Genomic DNA, 16,253 nt, shown 5'->3' on the forward strand with positions numbered 1-16,253 from the left:
GAGATTTGAGTGCATCTCCTCTCTATTTTTTTTCTTTTACTAATCCAGTTTCAATTTTTCTTTTTCTTCCCAAACCTTTTTGTATTTTTCTTGCTTTTGTCATCTTCCACTCAATCTCTTTTCTTTTCCTAATCTGTTTATGCACCTATTCTCTCATTTCTTTTCTCCAAGATTGTGTACCTCCTCTTTTCTTGAATAGTTCCTTCAAAATTCAGGATTCAACATCTGGTCACAGGACAGGATTACCAGTGCATGATGGAAGAAGGGAATACTCCCTAAGTGCTAATATGGTGAAACGGGTGAGAAGAAAAGATGATGAAAATGCTAGTTAAAAAAATAAAGAAGTAATTCTGACAATGTGAAGAGAAAACAGAGTGCATTGTTTCTTTTTCTGAAGCCACCTTAACTACCAGTGCTCAGGTGAGAGACAAAAGTTTGGGATAAGGAGCATAAGAAGGTGTCCGTATTCTACTTCTGTTGAGAAAATGTACATTATGAATGGGATGATGATGGGGGAAAATGGAAGAATTAATTTGGAAAAAAGGCATAAGGAAATATCATTTAGAAACAACACAACAGAAAATAATATTTACTAGACTTACAAAAGGCTTAAATAATCTTCCATGATATTGCTTACCTTTTACTTTGCAGTTCAAAGTAGCCATTGCATTTCCAATTGATGGCTAGGCATTTTTCTCCTTTTAAATCAGTACATCAATCGAAAAAATGAATGACAATGAAAATTTATGACTAAATAGTCAATACCCTACAATAAATGAATGTGTATGTGTGTTCTTTAACAAATTCTGCACACAGGTGTCATAGTTAATATTTTCAAAGGCTGCTAAGTAGTTTAGGCTCTTAAGATTATTTTCTGTCTGCATCAGTTGTGTTGGCTTTTCCTCTAAATTTCTTCTTTCTGTTAGACATTGATCTCATTTTTCTAGCCATAACCTTGACAAAAGGAGCCCCATTGTATCTGCTAGAGTCTAGGAATCCACTAACCACAGCTAGTTTCCTTAAAGAGCATGTGCTAAAGCACTGGTTTGTCAAAGATCTGGAACATGTATCTGATATAGTCCTGTCTACACCTGCATTGCTGTGTGAACATATATATAATAATTAGTACCCTGATCTTGCATTTGACCTATACATTTGTGCTCTTTTCAGAGCTCTTTTGGTTTTAAAATGCCTTTTGAACAACATAGAATACATATGAGCATTTACAATTTGGGCTTGGGTCAGTTGAACTCAAAGTCCCTTGCCTTCAGTAAGTTTCCAAAGTCATCTCTATTCAGCACTGTTCAGAATTATTTTCTTTGTTTTATCACTCCTGCAGTGGCTAGAAGTTGCCATGCTGCCAGCATGGAAATCTTGTGCAACACAATGATCAGCTTAGTCTAACTCTAGGGTTGAAACATGCCAAGAAAACAAGAGTTTTTCTTGACCTCAAGAAATGGAGGTTAAAAATTGCCATTTGTCACTTGGGGAGCTTGTACACTCACCTGAGACTTTTATTTGTTTAGTTGTTTAGTCGGAATTTTCAGTTAAATCAGATGTAAAAATTTCTTGAAAACAGTTGCTAAAACAAATAGTTTTGCTTAAGTGAATAGCAACAGCAACAAAAATTCTTGATAGCTGCTGGTTCTTAGTTGTAAGGAAATTACTCTGCTGCTTTGAATTCAGCAAAGCCATGGGAAGGGCATAAGAGGTTTTTGAGATTATCTTCACAGTGAGAGGAGAATCTTACATTTGTGAAGTTTTACAGAATCTTCAAAACCAAAATGACTGACAAAAATCAAAGGACATGTATAAAGTTACTATGGACAAGCTCATATATTTTTGCAATGTTTGTACATGTAATCCATTACAGAAGAAAAAGCCTCTGGTCCCAGTTAAGAGCAAGGCAAAACTGTCACTGATTTTAGTCTGAAGAGAGATTAGTCAGCTTTGTAGAACACTGCCAGGACAGATAGTGACTTTATTCATATGTGCAAATCAGAGCATTACTCTTGCACCATACACCATAAGGATATTTCTGCTAGTCTTAGAACTGAATAGTAAATCTGTGCATGACTCTCATATTAGAGAGTCTGTATATATATATAAAATCTTACTATTAGTATGATGGTATATTAATATATGAATTCATATTGCTTACAGTTGTCTCTTATTTTGGTTCTTGTTTACAACATTATCCAAAGATCTCAGTGTTGTGAAAGTAAGTTTGCATTTTCTTTAAGAAAATATTACAATGAAGTGAATGAGTAGCAGAATGATTTATTCATGATTACAAACTAAGTCAATGGTAGAGTCAGAAACGAAACCAATTTCTGCTTTAGCCATTTCACATTTCACCTTGGAATGACCTCAACTTAATTTAACTGTATCTTGTTTAGGTAGACATTATTTTTGTCGCTTCTCTTCCTCCCTTAACCTTTCAAATTAAGTGAAAGGAAGGGCAGGAGAAGAATGATCGAAGAGATGGCCCAGGGGGACAATTTTGAGCCTATGATGGAGAAAAGTGAACACTATTTCTCTTACTTTCTTACAGGAGAGAAGTTTTCAGTATTTAACAGTAGGCTATTGATCACTGCTGTTTTACTGCTGAACGGTTCCTTTTTAATCCCATTTGACTTTTATTATATATGAAATTTTTGAAGTTTTGTATCAGCAACACATACTGCAAGCATTTCTATGTAGTTCAACAAAAAGACTACAAAACATGTAACTAATACTTGTCAGCATATCTGTAGCATAAATGGCATGGGTTGAATTTTTGCCTTTTTATAAGCTGTACTTCCGATGTGTCTGTTGTTTTCTCAATCGCTTACTGCGTGCTTTTTGATTACTTATGCTGTGCATTAAAACAATTTCATTTTGCTTTCTGCATGTCAGAGGCAATCTCTTAAAGAAAGAAAACACCTTAAGAAGAAAAGTAGGAAGATACTCAATAGTATTAGTTCATCTATGTGTCTTTATATCATGTAAAGGTCTTCAAAACTGTGTAGTATTAGGTGAGCCTGCCCAAAAGAATGCTCAATTAGAAAGGAAGTATTGCACTAAAAGAGAGCAAAAAAATGAAAATTTGACACCTGTAGTCTGCATAGCTAGAAGGAATTTTAATGTTTTCCTAAGGTGAAAGATAAAGGTCAGTCAACAGGTATTGTTAATAGGGAGGTGTGTGGAGAAACTAATTTAATTTTCACAACTTTGAAATCTGTTTTTGTTCTGATTGGGAGTGAAAATAAACAATTTAATGCTTCTCCATAAGGTGGGCCCTTGGGCTGACATGGGGCCTGTAAGGTTTGAGCTTCCTTGGAAGGAATAGCTCTTGTGGTGGCTTGCCCTGTAATAGGGCAACTGGGGAGCACTGGGGTGCTTTCCCCCCAAACAGCAAGCTATCCTCACCCAGGTTACAATAAAAATGGAACTCCTCAGTATTATGCCCATTGAAAAGCTATATTGAGATTCAGGTGTGTCCTGGTTTCATGGGGATAAAATTTATAGAATTAAGTTTCTGTTAGATTTTGTTTCAGTTTGTGGCCAGCCACAGTGATCAGGGCCGTTAGCACTTAAATCCAGGGCAGCTGACCCAGGCTGGCCCGCAGGTGTTTCTGTATCATTAACATCAGGTTCAATATAAAAGGGAAAGCTTGGTAGCATTTTTTTTTTTTCTTTGCTCTCTTCCTTTCTTTTTTCTCCTTCTCAGCAATTGCTATCCTTGGAGCAACTTGTGGTAACTCTGTGGGCTAAGTATTATTTTGTGTGTTTTGTATTACCATTTATATCGGTTTCTTTATTTTATTAAATCTGTTTAAATTTAACCCATGAGTCTCCCTCCTTTTCCCAATTCTCTTCCTTGCTCGGGGAAGGAACTTTAGGTGAGAGAACAATTGCTTATTGTTTAGCCCCAGGTGTGGGCTAAATGAAGACAAGGCAATATTAGATTGTTTCAAGAATGATTCAGATTATGTATTTATTATGTAAAGTGATCTGAAATTTAGATGAACTAGATTGTTTCCAGACTTGCTTTGGTAGACCAGAGCTAAAATGGATGAAAGCTATAAGATGAAAATGGGGAGTGAACAGAAAATATCTAAGAAATGGAGATCAATATGCTGCTTTATTCTCCCCAATGCTCTACAGAATATTCTTTTCTGTAAGAATATTTGGGGTAACCCACCCCACTTTCCTATGCGGTAAACATTCACAGAAAGAGCTTTCTAGAATAACATATAGCTATGTAAAGAATAATTATTGTATATTGAAATTATTCAAATCACTTTTAAACTCTTGTCACATATATATTTAAAACTATTTTGACCTTTTTAAATTCTATCAACGTATTTTCAAATATACCAGCAATAAAGTAATTGAAAGAAAATTCAGAAGATGTAATCTCTTTAGAATTAAGCAATAGTTTTCAGAAATATGTTTCTTTTTTGCTGTTTCAGGAACTATATTTTGCTTAAACCTTAACTTCTTCTCAATGTCGTCCTCTTCTCTCAAACCTCTTTTTGTTCAGAGTTTACAAGCAGACTTTTCTCTTACTTTCTCCATCTTCAGAGTAAGATGTGCTTTACCTAACAGTCCATCATAAATTCACATGCCATTGTATCCATTTTCCTGTCTTTTGTCCCAAGGTTGAGGAGTGTCTACCCTGCCTCCTTTTTTTCTGCCACTACTGTTCTCTTTTTTTCAATGAAAATCAGGAGACTTACCACAATAGGGAACTAAGGCATTTGTTTGTAGATATGAAAGTGGAAAAATAATCTGGATCCTCTAGCAAGTTAGAGGTGTGTGTCAAAGAACAAGACAGCTCTAGTTTAAAATACCTAAAAAGTTTACTTGTCAGTGTCTGCAAGTTTAAAAGATTTCTAAACTCTCTTTAGCATCCCTGAGGTCTTGATTCAGTTGCCTAAACATAGGTGTCTGGTAGCATTTGAGTCAATTTATCATTATAAGGATAAATAAACAGAGCTAACAGGTCATAAAAACTATGAGACCCCTAATATCCTCCTGTAGAAGAGCCACCCAGGATACTAATGGCATTCGATATGGTGCTTGACCAGTAAGACAACCGAGGAAAAATTCTGAGGAATATAATCAGTGGAGCCTAGGCAGTTATTCCGATTGCCCTAAAGTAGTGGCTGATTAACAGAGTAGCTCTTCAGACTCCATATTCAGTGTTGACTTGATTTTAATAGATTATAATTCCAAGTTAGGTAAGTCTTGCACATGTAGACATCCACTTGCATTCATGTAAATGTAGGTGTCAATCTGTAGCTGAAACCCATCGGGTTTCACTGATTGCACAGGGCTTTCAGAAACATGGTAAAACTGAGGAGTTGCAGCAGATAATAGAAGCCTACAGCTGGTAGATAAAAAGTGTCACTTGGAGCTGAGACTTCAAATTAGCTTTAGTAGGATGAAGAGACACTATAAAGAAGGTTATTAAGACCATCTAGAATTTGAAGTGAAGGCAGGAATAGGCAGAGAATGAATGAGATGAGAACAGAATGTTCAGTTTTTAGATAAGGAAGGTATGAAATATAAGTGGAGGGAAAAAAAATGCTGTTTTAAATAAAATTATATATACCATATTTATACATAGATATATATATGTCATACAGGTATATAAAGTAGCTCACAGGAGATATAAACATACATAAAAACCTATGCGTATATCAAAAGTATCATATATAGAGAAATATACAATGGACAGTATTGAAAATGTGCCAAATGTGGTAACTTTTGATGTATGACTTATTTTGCCATTATAATGAAGAAACCACTGCTGCTTGTTCTGGTCTTTTAACAATTTGAAGCACTTGGTTCAAATGCCATTGCATGATGAGCTTCTGAACTTGGCACCTATAGGCTCTCTTTCTCTGCCTCTCACACTCATCAATATGCACTGTAAGAATGTGTAGGAAGATTTTCCATGACTCACAGTAAATATGTTAAGTAACAGTATTGTGAAAAAAAATATGACAATAGCTTTCCATCTGTCTCTGCCTATCATAGACCTTCTAAAAAAGTAATTTTTCAAGATTTAAATAGAACCATACAGCTGAAGTCTGAGCGTAAATAACAAGTACTTTTCCACCTCCCTCAATCTATTATACCTGGGGAAGTCTTGGGGAAAGACAGACTCTGTGACATGTATGCAGTTTGGAAGAAAGTTTTCTTTCATAATGAACAAAAAGTGCTTGCTTTTTGTTCAAGCTCTTCCCTAATAGCATGTAACAGAAGGGAAGTCTTTTTGAACATTCAGAATCCATCTTTACTTACCGATTAAGAGAAAAAAGGAGAAGTAACCTTTAAAATATATAAGAACTGAATCATAAGGAAAACTCACATAGATTAAAAATGTCATTTTGAGTTACCCCTCAAAATTAATCACAAAGCATCTCAGACTCCAGAAAACATTTGTAATAAAATGACAAACATTTCCAAGGAAGTAAGCAGCTCCAGTTTGCACTGGAAATCTTTCAGGGTCTAGATATAAGCAGAATGCACTAGTCTACAACTGCAGATTTTTTGTAGCAAAATCTAAACTCCATGTGAACTTTATAGACCATAAGCATTTTTAATCTTTCTGTTACAACTGAGTCTTTTCCACTTCTACATGACTTATGAAAATGCAGAACTGTTCTGGTATAGTGTCAAAAAGGTCTTCTTAGATGTTAATTTGTGAATGATTCATGTTAAAATGAATTATTAAGAATACAGCTGGTCAGAAACTAAATTTTTTTTAAATGATGTTTCTGTTCCTTTTAGATTGTAATTGCAATTTTTAAATATAAATTAGCCAGTTGAATTTAAAGGATTTATACATAAAGAGCTTTCTCTTTGAGCTCCTTAAATGAGCACAGAAATGCTTCCAAATGTTCACTGATGATATTTCACAGATATGTGTGTTTTTCTCAGTGCATATCAAAACAACAACAACAAAAAAACCCTGCTGATTGTATACATCAAAGAAGTAGCTTTAAGTTCCATCTTCAACCATCTACATTTCTCCATGTGGCTCATTTTAGACATAAAATAGTTTGGACACAATAATTACTATACTCTATCCACAGAGGAAGGAATCAGAATAGCTCACTATGTGCCCTTTATTACTAAATTTCACTTTGCATGGTAAAAAAACAAACAAACAAAACCCTTTGTTCTCATGAATCCTTCAAATTTTGACAAAATTCTGAATGACCCTGATGGAAACTATATGGTGACATTAATGACACTTTTACCTCTTAATCCTGCTTCTTCAGTGGAACCAACACTAAAAGCCCTTCAGGGAATTTCATGTAGACAGAACTGTACACTGTAGATAGGAATATTTTGTTTCTCCTGTCAAACAAACAATTATTCATTTTTCCTACCAGGAAAATATTTAGAATATTGAAAGGTGTTTGCTTAAATAACATGCCTTATATTGGTACATGTATGTTGGCTAAAAAGACTCCAGGTGTATACAATTATTTTTAACCTACAAAAACGTCAGAAATATTTTGCAAGACTTTTCACTCCATTTATCAAGAGAAATATAAAGCTAAAGAATATATGTTAAAACACCAAAAATTTTTACAGCATCTATTATACAGAAGTTTACTATAATTTAGCCCATTGGAGATTATTTTTGTGTTGCTTTGTAGCTCCATTTACTTGAAAGAAGAATAGTGTTACTTTTTCCATTTTCTTTGTAGAATAGAATCGAATCAGAAGAGTTTCATTGTTCATTAAAAGTTTTCTGATGTTGTTAGCACCAGTGAGAAAAAAGGTGCGCTAAAAATGCATTATCTGTAATAATGCTGTGATTCACTGAAAATTCTGTACAAAATACACATTTGAAAGTACAGATGCATACTTAAGCTCTTTTTTCATAGCGATAAAAATCACTGTCGGTCACTAGGATTTTGCACTCAGTCACATCGTCAGTCAACTGGCTAGGCAACATTACTGGTGTTAAATTAGTAACGATTTTATACACCAAAATTATCTTCAATCCAAAAGTTTCATTCCAAAATCCAAAGATGTGGTTGACAAGTGCTTTGTAGGCTTTTAAAAAATTATACAAGTCACATGCAATTGCCTTTTGCTATATGGATAGTTAATTCTGGGAGAAAGTAGCCATCCATGGAGTGATGAATACAGGTGAGGCAGCACCTTGAATACTGTGTTCAGTTTTGGGTCCCTTACTACAAGAAAGACATAGAGGTGCTGGAGAGAGTCCAAAGAAGGGCAACAAAGCTGGTGAAGGGTCTGGAGAGCAAGTCTTATGAGGGACGGCTGAGGGAACTGGGATTCTTTAGCATGGAGAAAAGAAAGCTCAGGGGAGACCATATTGGTGTCTACAACTACCCGAAGCGAGGTTGTAGCAACGAGGGTGCTAATCTCTTCTCACAGGTAACAAGCAATAGGATGAGAAGAAATGGCCTCAAGTTGCACCAGGGGAGGTTTAGATTGGATATTAGGAAAAATTTCTTCACTGAAAGGGTTATCAAGCATTGGAACAGGCTGCCCAGGGAAGTGGTTTTGTCACCATCCATGGAGGTGTTTAAAAGACGAGTAGATGTGGTGCTTAAGGATATTTTTTAGTGGTTGACTTGGTAGCGTTAGGTTAATGGTTGGACTCGATGATCTTAAAGGTCCTTTCCAGCTAAAACGATTCTGTGATTCTGTGAAAAGGGGAAAATGATGAATACTGGTGAATGAACCATGTCTGAATCTTTCTGTGAGAAAAGGTGGCACGTTTGGGGAGGCTGTGAAGAGAGAAATAATTTTGGTGATAGTAGGTGCCTTAAGTAGAATCAAAAGTTCCTTGATTTAGCCTGAAGATAGGTTGTCAGTACATAACATGCAGAACAAAAAGGTTTTTTGGCAACAGCCTCAGCTATTATGAGCAGACTTCTTATTAATAGTACATAGAGTAAATAATTTTTTTTAAGCCTAATCCTTTTGTTGAAAATTGTTTGACACCTATTCCAAGAGTTTAGAACTCTCTTTTTAAGGACTGAATATATAAAAGCAATGTCTTTTAGAATGGGATAAAAATTGTTGTTCTGAACCCACTCAGAGGCAGTAATGACTCCTGAGAAAATATATTATGTTTTCTGAAGTGCTAGGTATAAATGTTAATATGATCTGAGTAAGAAAGGAGCACAGAATAGACTCTTCTTTGTGCTCAAGAAGACATGACTTAGTTTTTTTTTAAATAGGATTTTCAATCATTGTTATGAATGAGGATGTGACTGAGAGGTCCACAGACATCTTAGTCTACCTGCTCTGCTAGGTAGAGAAGTGGATTGTGATAAGATTGTGGTGATGTTAACAAGATGTGAACGGCTGGACAACTTTGATATTCTATCACTAGATTATTGATGTCAGGTATACAAGTAGTAGTAAGGGAGACTGTTGTATCAAATGGAGATGTGGACTACTTTTTTGCTTTCAGGTTAGGCTACTTATTAGGCAAAGGGAAATGAAAGAATGTATATTAGTTTAGTGTGATTTCAAAGACATGCCTTGCAGTCATATAAGAAAACCTTCTGAGTGCCTCATTCCTTTCGCTGTTTTTCTAAAGAAGGAAAGCTAGTCTGAGTTTGGTTTTGTTGGGCTTTTTTTTATATATTTGTGCCTGAAAGCAGGAAAGCCTGTGCAATTCTGTTTTGCTTAGAATTTACTGTTTCCTGATGCAAGTGTTCACCTTTTGGTGTGGATCAAATATATAGTGAAAAAGATCAAAATGTTATTTTGAGGAAACATTTTGTGTGGGAAGTCACTTCCACTACTTCTAGATCAAAAATCATCAATGCCCCTGCAAGAGGAATTTTTAGGATACTTGAAATTTACAGAATACTCATTTCTTTCACAGTTTACTACTGTGTTTCTGATACAGATGGCAATCAAATACTTAATGTTGTACAAAGAGGCAAAGGCAAATGCCTTCTATTGGAATGAAATTTGTATATTTATACTTACAGGAAAAAAGATTTGTCAAGATTTACATAATTCAGACCTCCAAAGGACAGAGATAAAATTGCTTTCTTCTTCTCCAAATACACTAGATTTTCCCCTTTAATTTCCTATATACCTGCTTTATGAAATGTCACATTATTTTAAGAAAACTCTCAATCAGACTCCCTGAGGAAAAATGTTATATCTTTTTAACAGTTGTATTTTTTCTTCATTCAGAGACCTGACATCAAGCTGATTCAGACAGTACCTTCAAATTAATTGAACTACATATCCACATGTTTCACACTATGAACAGATGGAGATCAGCCAGGGGAAATCAGGTGTGTTCTCCTACTATTGCTATTTATCAGACTATACATAACATGATGGGAGAAACCTTTTCTTTTTCAAAAGTTAGGCTTAGAACAAATGGCCTACAGAGTCCTACAAAATTTAATCTTATAGTATGGTTTTAGAATCAACAGTGTACATATGTTTTGTGTACAAAACACAAGAACAAGAAAAATTCAACCAACAGCTATCTCTTTCTAAAAGAACAATAAAAAATTATTTTGCTTCTTGTTAGGATAGTGGAGAGATTAACCCCAAAGGTAAGAACAATCACTGAAGTTTCAACAATGCAGAGTATGAGAAGAGAAAGAGAGGTATAGAACTGATTATGTGAAGTCAGTCTGGAAACTAGCTTAATCTGCAGTTAGGAACATACTGTGGGGTCTTATTGGTTTAGTGATTAAGTAGATTAAAGATGTGACTCTGAGATCCAGGTGGGTCCCAAGTAAAAGTGAAAATAAATATTGGTCATTGGAATTGAACATAGAAACATCTGTCTGAGGTCTTCTACAGAAATAGTAAAAGAAAATTTAAAAAATAGAAATTAAAATGGATCTTTCATAGTAGAAGTTCCTTCTATAACACGTCATGAAAAGGTAGGATGAGTCTCTATACTTGAGCACTGTACTTTATGGCTTCTGTGGTACAACATACTTACGTGAGGCCCAGGTTTACATTTAACTGTTTGACATACAGGATTTCCAGATTTTAGGTAAACACTGAGGACCTATATTCCTATTTGATTTTATCATCTATGTTACCTCTATCCCTGTGAATAACATCTTTAGCTTGAACCTTGCTGTTTCCTGACACTTCTGGCAAGTGTGATTGTCTTAGCTTCTTCTGTGTTGTTTATGGTGCATCCTGTAGTACCTTTCTTAATGGCTACTTCCTACCTTGTTATCCCTCCCCCTTTGTTATATGCCATCTAATTCAAAGAGGAGGAATGCAGACATATTGACTTAAGGTTCAGGAGGCACTTCAGGTTCTGGAATGGGATTTCTGAGCAGCACCATGTTGGGATGTGAAGCTCAGGCATGGTTCTCAGTGTCTCTGGAGCGGTAGCCCCCTGCCTCACATGAGTGCTGTGTGGACAAACAACCCATATATTCTCAGATGTTTGTTAGGATGGTGATGAGATCATGTAAGTGACAACAAACAGACAAATGGTGAGGTGCATCTTGGCCATTTCCCTTTGGGGAGGGAGCATTAAGCTGTTACTACTCCCGGGAAATAACCAGCAGAGAATGGCTGCAGTTCTACTATGCCGTTAAATAGTCTCCTGAAGAAGCAAAAGGAGGTCATTTCAGCTGAGAATAAGCTGAATGTCTTTAAGTCTTGACTTAAAAATAATGTGTTACCAATAGATCAATTTAAGATGTTGAATTATCTCTTTAAAATAATTGTGTGGTGAAGTAAACTACCTCCTCAAAGAGCTTCTGTGCAAATGGCCTAATATTTTCATTTAACATTTTCTTGCATGCAGTGATGCTCACAGGAACTGAGTTAAAGTCTGGCAGTTTTGCCTGTTCAGTGATTATGTGAAAGAAAATAAGAGTTCCAATAGAAACAATCTCATATTTAAAAAGCTGAATTAAAAAATTCCTAAGCAGTTTTGACATTAATTGGTTTGCTGTGTGTTAAAGACTTGTTATTTATTTGTAAATTATAATTTTCAGTAATACTATAGCAACTTGGAGACCTAATAAGACAAGTGAGATGAATTCAGTGCTCTCAGAAAAACTCATCCAAAACCCATTGAAATCAATCTAAATCTTTCTACTGACTCCAGTGGGCTCAAGATGAGACCTATATTTTAGGGGGAAGTAGATAAATGAGCAATTCTTCTGATAGCTAAAGTTTCTAGGCTGTTTAGAAGATCATATTTTCATTTAACAGAAAAAGAGAGGAGATGTTTGGGCTTCTTTTCTTTCCATGAATTAAATTGACTTTATATTAAAGTTGGCAGAGATAACATGATATGTGAGGAAGAAGTAGGGGTTAAAAAGAAACCTATTCTTCCTTATCTTTTGTGTTGTCATTAAATCACTGTAGTCAAGCAGGGAAGTGCCAAGGTGGATGTGAGTCAAACACTGTGGATGGCAGGTGACTGCATCCTGGTGCTTGATGAGCACCTTTTAGAGCACCACCTGTGGAGTTGCTTCAGGTATGAGCTTGTCTGGTGTTGCTTTAACTTCTCTATCTAATACTGGAAAAGGAGTGAGAAAAGAGGGTGTATGAGGTGCAGTTTGCGATAAGGTGAAAACGCAGCTTGACTAAGCTTTTCTATTATGGGTGCAGAGAGAAACCTGTACATTGACAGAAGTGTTTAGTTGGTGAAATCACAGGAGAAGGAAACTACTTTGTGTATGTTTGAATGTGAAGGTGGAAAATTATAATATATATATATTATTCCTGAGTAAATACAATCTTACAACAAAGGCTGGGAGGTCTGGAAGTGACCATTTGATTGCCATTAACAGCAGAAGACTAGGACTCTCCATAGGCAATAGGAAAAGATCTCTATACACCTTTAGTAAAATAAGACTTCAATTCTTCACATAGTCAAACTGTTAAGTATCTCTTTGTGCATCTGTGGCCTGACTGAGTGATAAGATTCTGTTCAAGGCTCTTTCCTCCAGAATTCTCATTCTGATACCTCTAGCAATGCTATTTGGTAAGGCTCTGTTGTGAGAAAATAATATTTTCTTGTGAGAATCATCAGATGGAAATCTTATACAATATTTTACATTTTTTAAAAATTAATATGAGTGTACATTGGCTGAAGAAACACTGTTTAGTTATTAATCGTGTGACATGGTTTCTTGGTGTGCATTCTGGCAAAAGAAGGAAGAAATTTCTCTCTTCCATGAAGTTTTAGCTAGAAATAATTTTCAGAGCTCTGTTGCTTCTTGCTGTTTGAGCTGAGACTTCTTAAAGAAGGGAGTTTCCTGTGGCTTTGTGACCTCTTGTGGAGCTGTTCAAGAGCATACACTCTATAAATAAAGAAGCTCAATAGAGCTCCATGTCACTACTTTTGCTTCTATCACAAAGTCACCTCTGAAAGGCCAAAAAACCAGGTAGTGCTTGACAAAACAACAAGAATAGAATACACTCCACAGCTTTTTGCCAGAACTTGAAAAATACAAAAGCATCAGAGGTAAATAAAGAAGCTAGCTGAAGTAAAATGTCAAGGACAGAACAGAGGGGGATGTACTTGATTCTAAGTAATAATAACCACTAGTGGACCAGACACCAGGCAGCTGTACCTTGCTATTTATATAACGCTTACTAGAAATGGTGGACATTGAAAAATATTTACAACGAAAACCTCATAACTCTGAGTCTTTGTTGGCTTTTTTTCTTGTGTATATTTTTATTGACTTAGAGATGCAAAGGAAAGTATCTTGTCCTGTAATATTGTGATACTCTCACCTAATTACATCTAAGGAACACTGGTTTCCCAAGCTTTATAGTGAGTAAAACCATCTGGATCGTAACCTTACTTTACATTAATTTATTTGAAATTATTCTAGGTTTATATTCCAAATACATCGTATTTTATTGATAGCTTTTGTGGAAGAATAAGGCAAAGATCTACTCTTAGATCTTATGGGCTATATATCATTCATGAGCTGTCTCAGGACCCCTCTTTGAAAGGAAATGGAAATCATAGTAACTTCTGTCATTTACAGAGCATGTTGCTGGCTTTCACCCCCCCATAAATGGAAATTTATTAGTTCATCAAGGGAAGCAAGAACTCTGGTTCCAGATACTGACAAGCTGAAATCCTCCTTGTCCTCTGTGTGGAAGAGGCAAGTTGCATGCATACAGCCTCTGCTTTCTCCTTCCGTACTCCTGCATCTGTATTCAACTTCCAGAAAATTGCACATAGATAAGTGTAGAAAAGCTAAATCTCCTTTATTCCTTAATCATCTGAATAGCCTTGATAGCTGAGCAACAATGCAAATCACATAGCCAGAACTTAGTTTAACTTTGACAGGGAAGGATGAGAAATTAAAAATAAATTATTGAGAAGGTAATTTTAGAATTGGCAGTTTGGCAAACTGAAAGCATTGTACTATGACAGTATGTTTTGCCAATTCTTATTTCACAGAAATCTGAAGAGTACAGTTCTGAAAGTCCTTGAATTTCTTCCAGCTTAGTGGCACAGATGGGGTGATGAAGCATCTCTGTTTCCATCTAGTGAACTGGGTAGTTGGCCAGACTGGCTGCTTTGTGACCAAGAGCTTTACAGATGCACTATAATTTATCTAGAGTTCAGGATTATAGTTGAAAATAAAGTGGGAGCATGAAACCAAAATAAATTATACTCAAGACAGTTTGGAAATTTCAAAATGTTAAAGTTTTCCATGAGTAGGAATAACCTGCCCTGCTTAGGAAGGGAAGAGACTTGTCCTGGTAACTATGCAGAGTAAATCTGTGTCTTTACAAGAAAGGTGAAGAGTAATTTTGAATATGTAGGAACTCTGGGGTAAATACAACAAACTGCAGGGACGTATTCTTTCTTTCCCAAGTTATAACTCTCATTTAGGTGGATAAGTAATTATCTTTTCAAAAGTCTTATTCTGATATCTGTAAACTCTTGCTCCATATGGACTAATACAGGTTTGCTGCATCAGACTATTAAGGAAGGAGCTCTGGGTTCTACACAGAAAGCAATGCTAAAGATGTTTCAGGTATAAGAAATGCAAAAGAGGATGAAGGCATGGTGGCCACCTGTCAGTGAACACCTCACTAGGCTTGCTAACAGAAAACATGTTTGCTTGTAAAGTAACTCCTTACTGCTACTAGAAAATAACTTAATTTCAACATAGCTCTTACTTTAACAAAGGTAAAGTGTCCCTTTAATGTTTTTTAACTATCAAATTATTTTAAAGAGCATTTTCATGTCTTAATAAAATATCATCTTATTTTTTCAAACTAAAGTTCATTTCCTTTTAGAACTCCGTCTGATGAACAACCATACAGTTAAAAGCTCTGGTAAATTTCCAGTGTGCTAGAAGTAAACTGGCATGATTAAAACAGAATAGTTTGTGTGGGCCTTTGTAGTTGAAGTTTCAAGCCCCCAATAAGCAACTCAGAATGTTTTAACTTGGGATTTCCTTTAGTTATGGTAACAAAGAATACTGTAAAATATTTCAAGAGGAATTTAACAGCAGTAGATGTCTTTCTTGTTGAAGAGGAAATTCTGTGTAGTATGCATAAACTCCAAGATTGCTGAGATTGCTGCAGAGATACACAAATTTGTATACTTACTATAAACATTAGACAATAATTACTTTTTATTTTCCATAGCAAATCTCTTATTCTAGAGAGATCTTACAATATTTCATAGCTACTTTTTATCTTGATCCATTAAAGCCCAAAGGCTTTGAGATTTCTCAGGTTTTGTCAAATTCATAGGATTTGAAGAGCAAGGTTGGAAAGAACCTCAGAAGTTCACTAGTTCACCTTCTTGCATGACTGTATTAATTTTTATTAAAATTGATGCTGTCGATAATTTAAGTTTGTATGTGTAATTCTAGATAAATTGAGCCTGACACATTTTCTTAGATTTTAATTAAAAAAAAAAAAAAACAAACTTAAAAATGCTAATACTACCTTTGGAAAGGATGGACAACTAGAGTCCATGAACACTTTTTAATTTTTTTCTTTTTTTTTTTTTAAATTAAAGCATTAGTCTTGACTTTCGAAATCAGTTTTTATTTTAACTTTAGATTTCCTGGGAGACCTCAGAAAGTGAAGGTAGAACATGTCTGTGCAATGCAACAGAACCTGCTGCACAATGAGCCAGGTCTGAAATCAAAAAACGCAGCAGTGTTGCTTGTGCAGCACCTGCAGAGAAACAGGCTGTGATAAGCTGCACGTAGGGTAGAGTTTTGAATTTATCTAGAATATCTCTCCAGGTCAAA

This window comes from Nyctibius grandis, chromosome 3 (assembly GCF_013368605.1).
Source record: "Nyctibius grandis isolate bNycGra1 chromosome 3, bNycGra1.pri, whole genome shotgun sequence".
Taxonomy (NCBI): domain Eukaryota; kingdom Metazoa; phylum Chordata; class Aves; order Nyctibiiformes; family Nyctibiidae; genus Nyctibius; species Nyctibius grandis.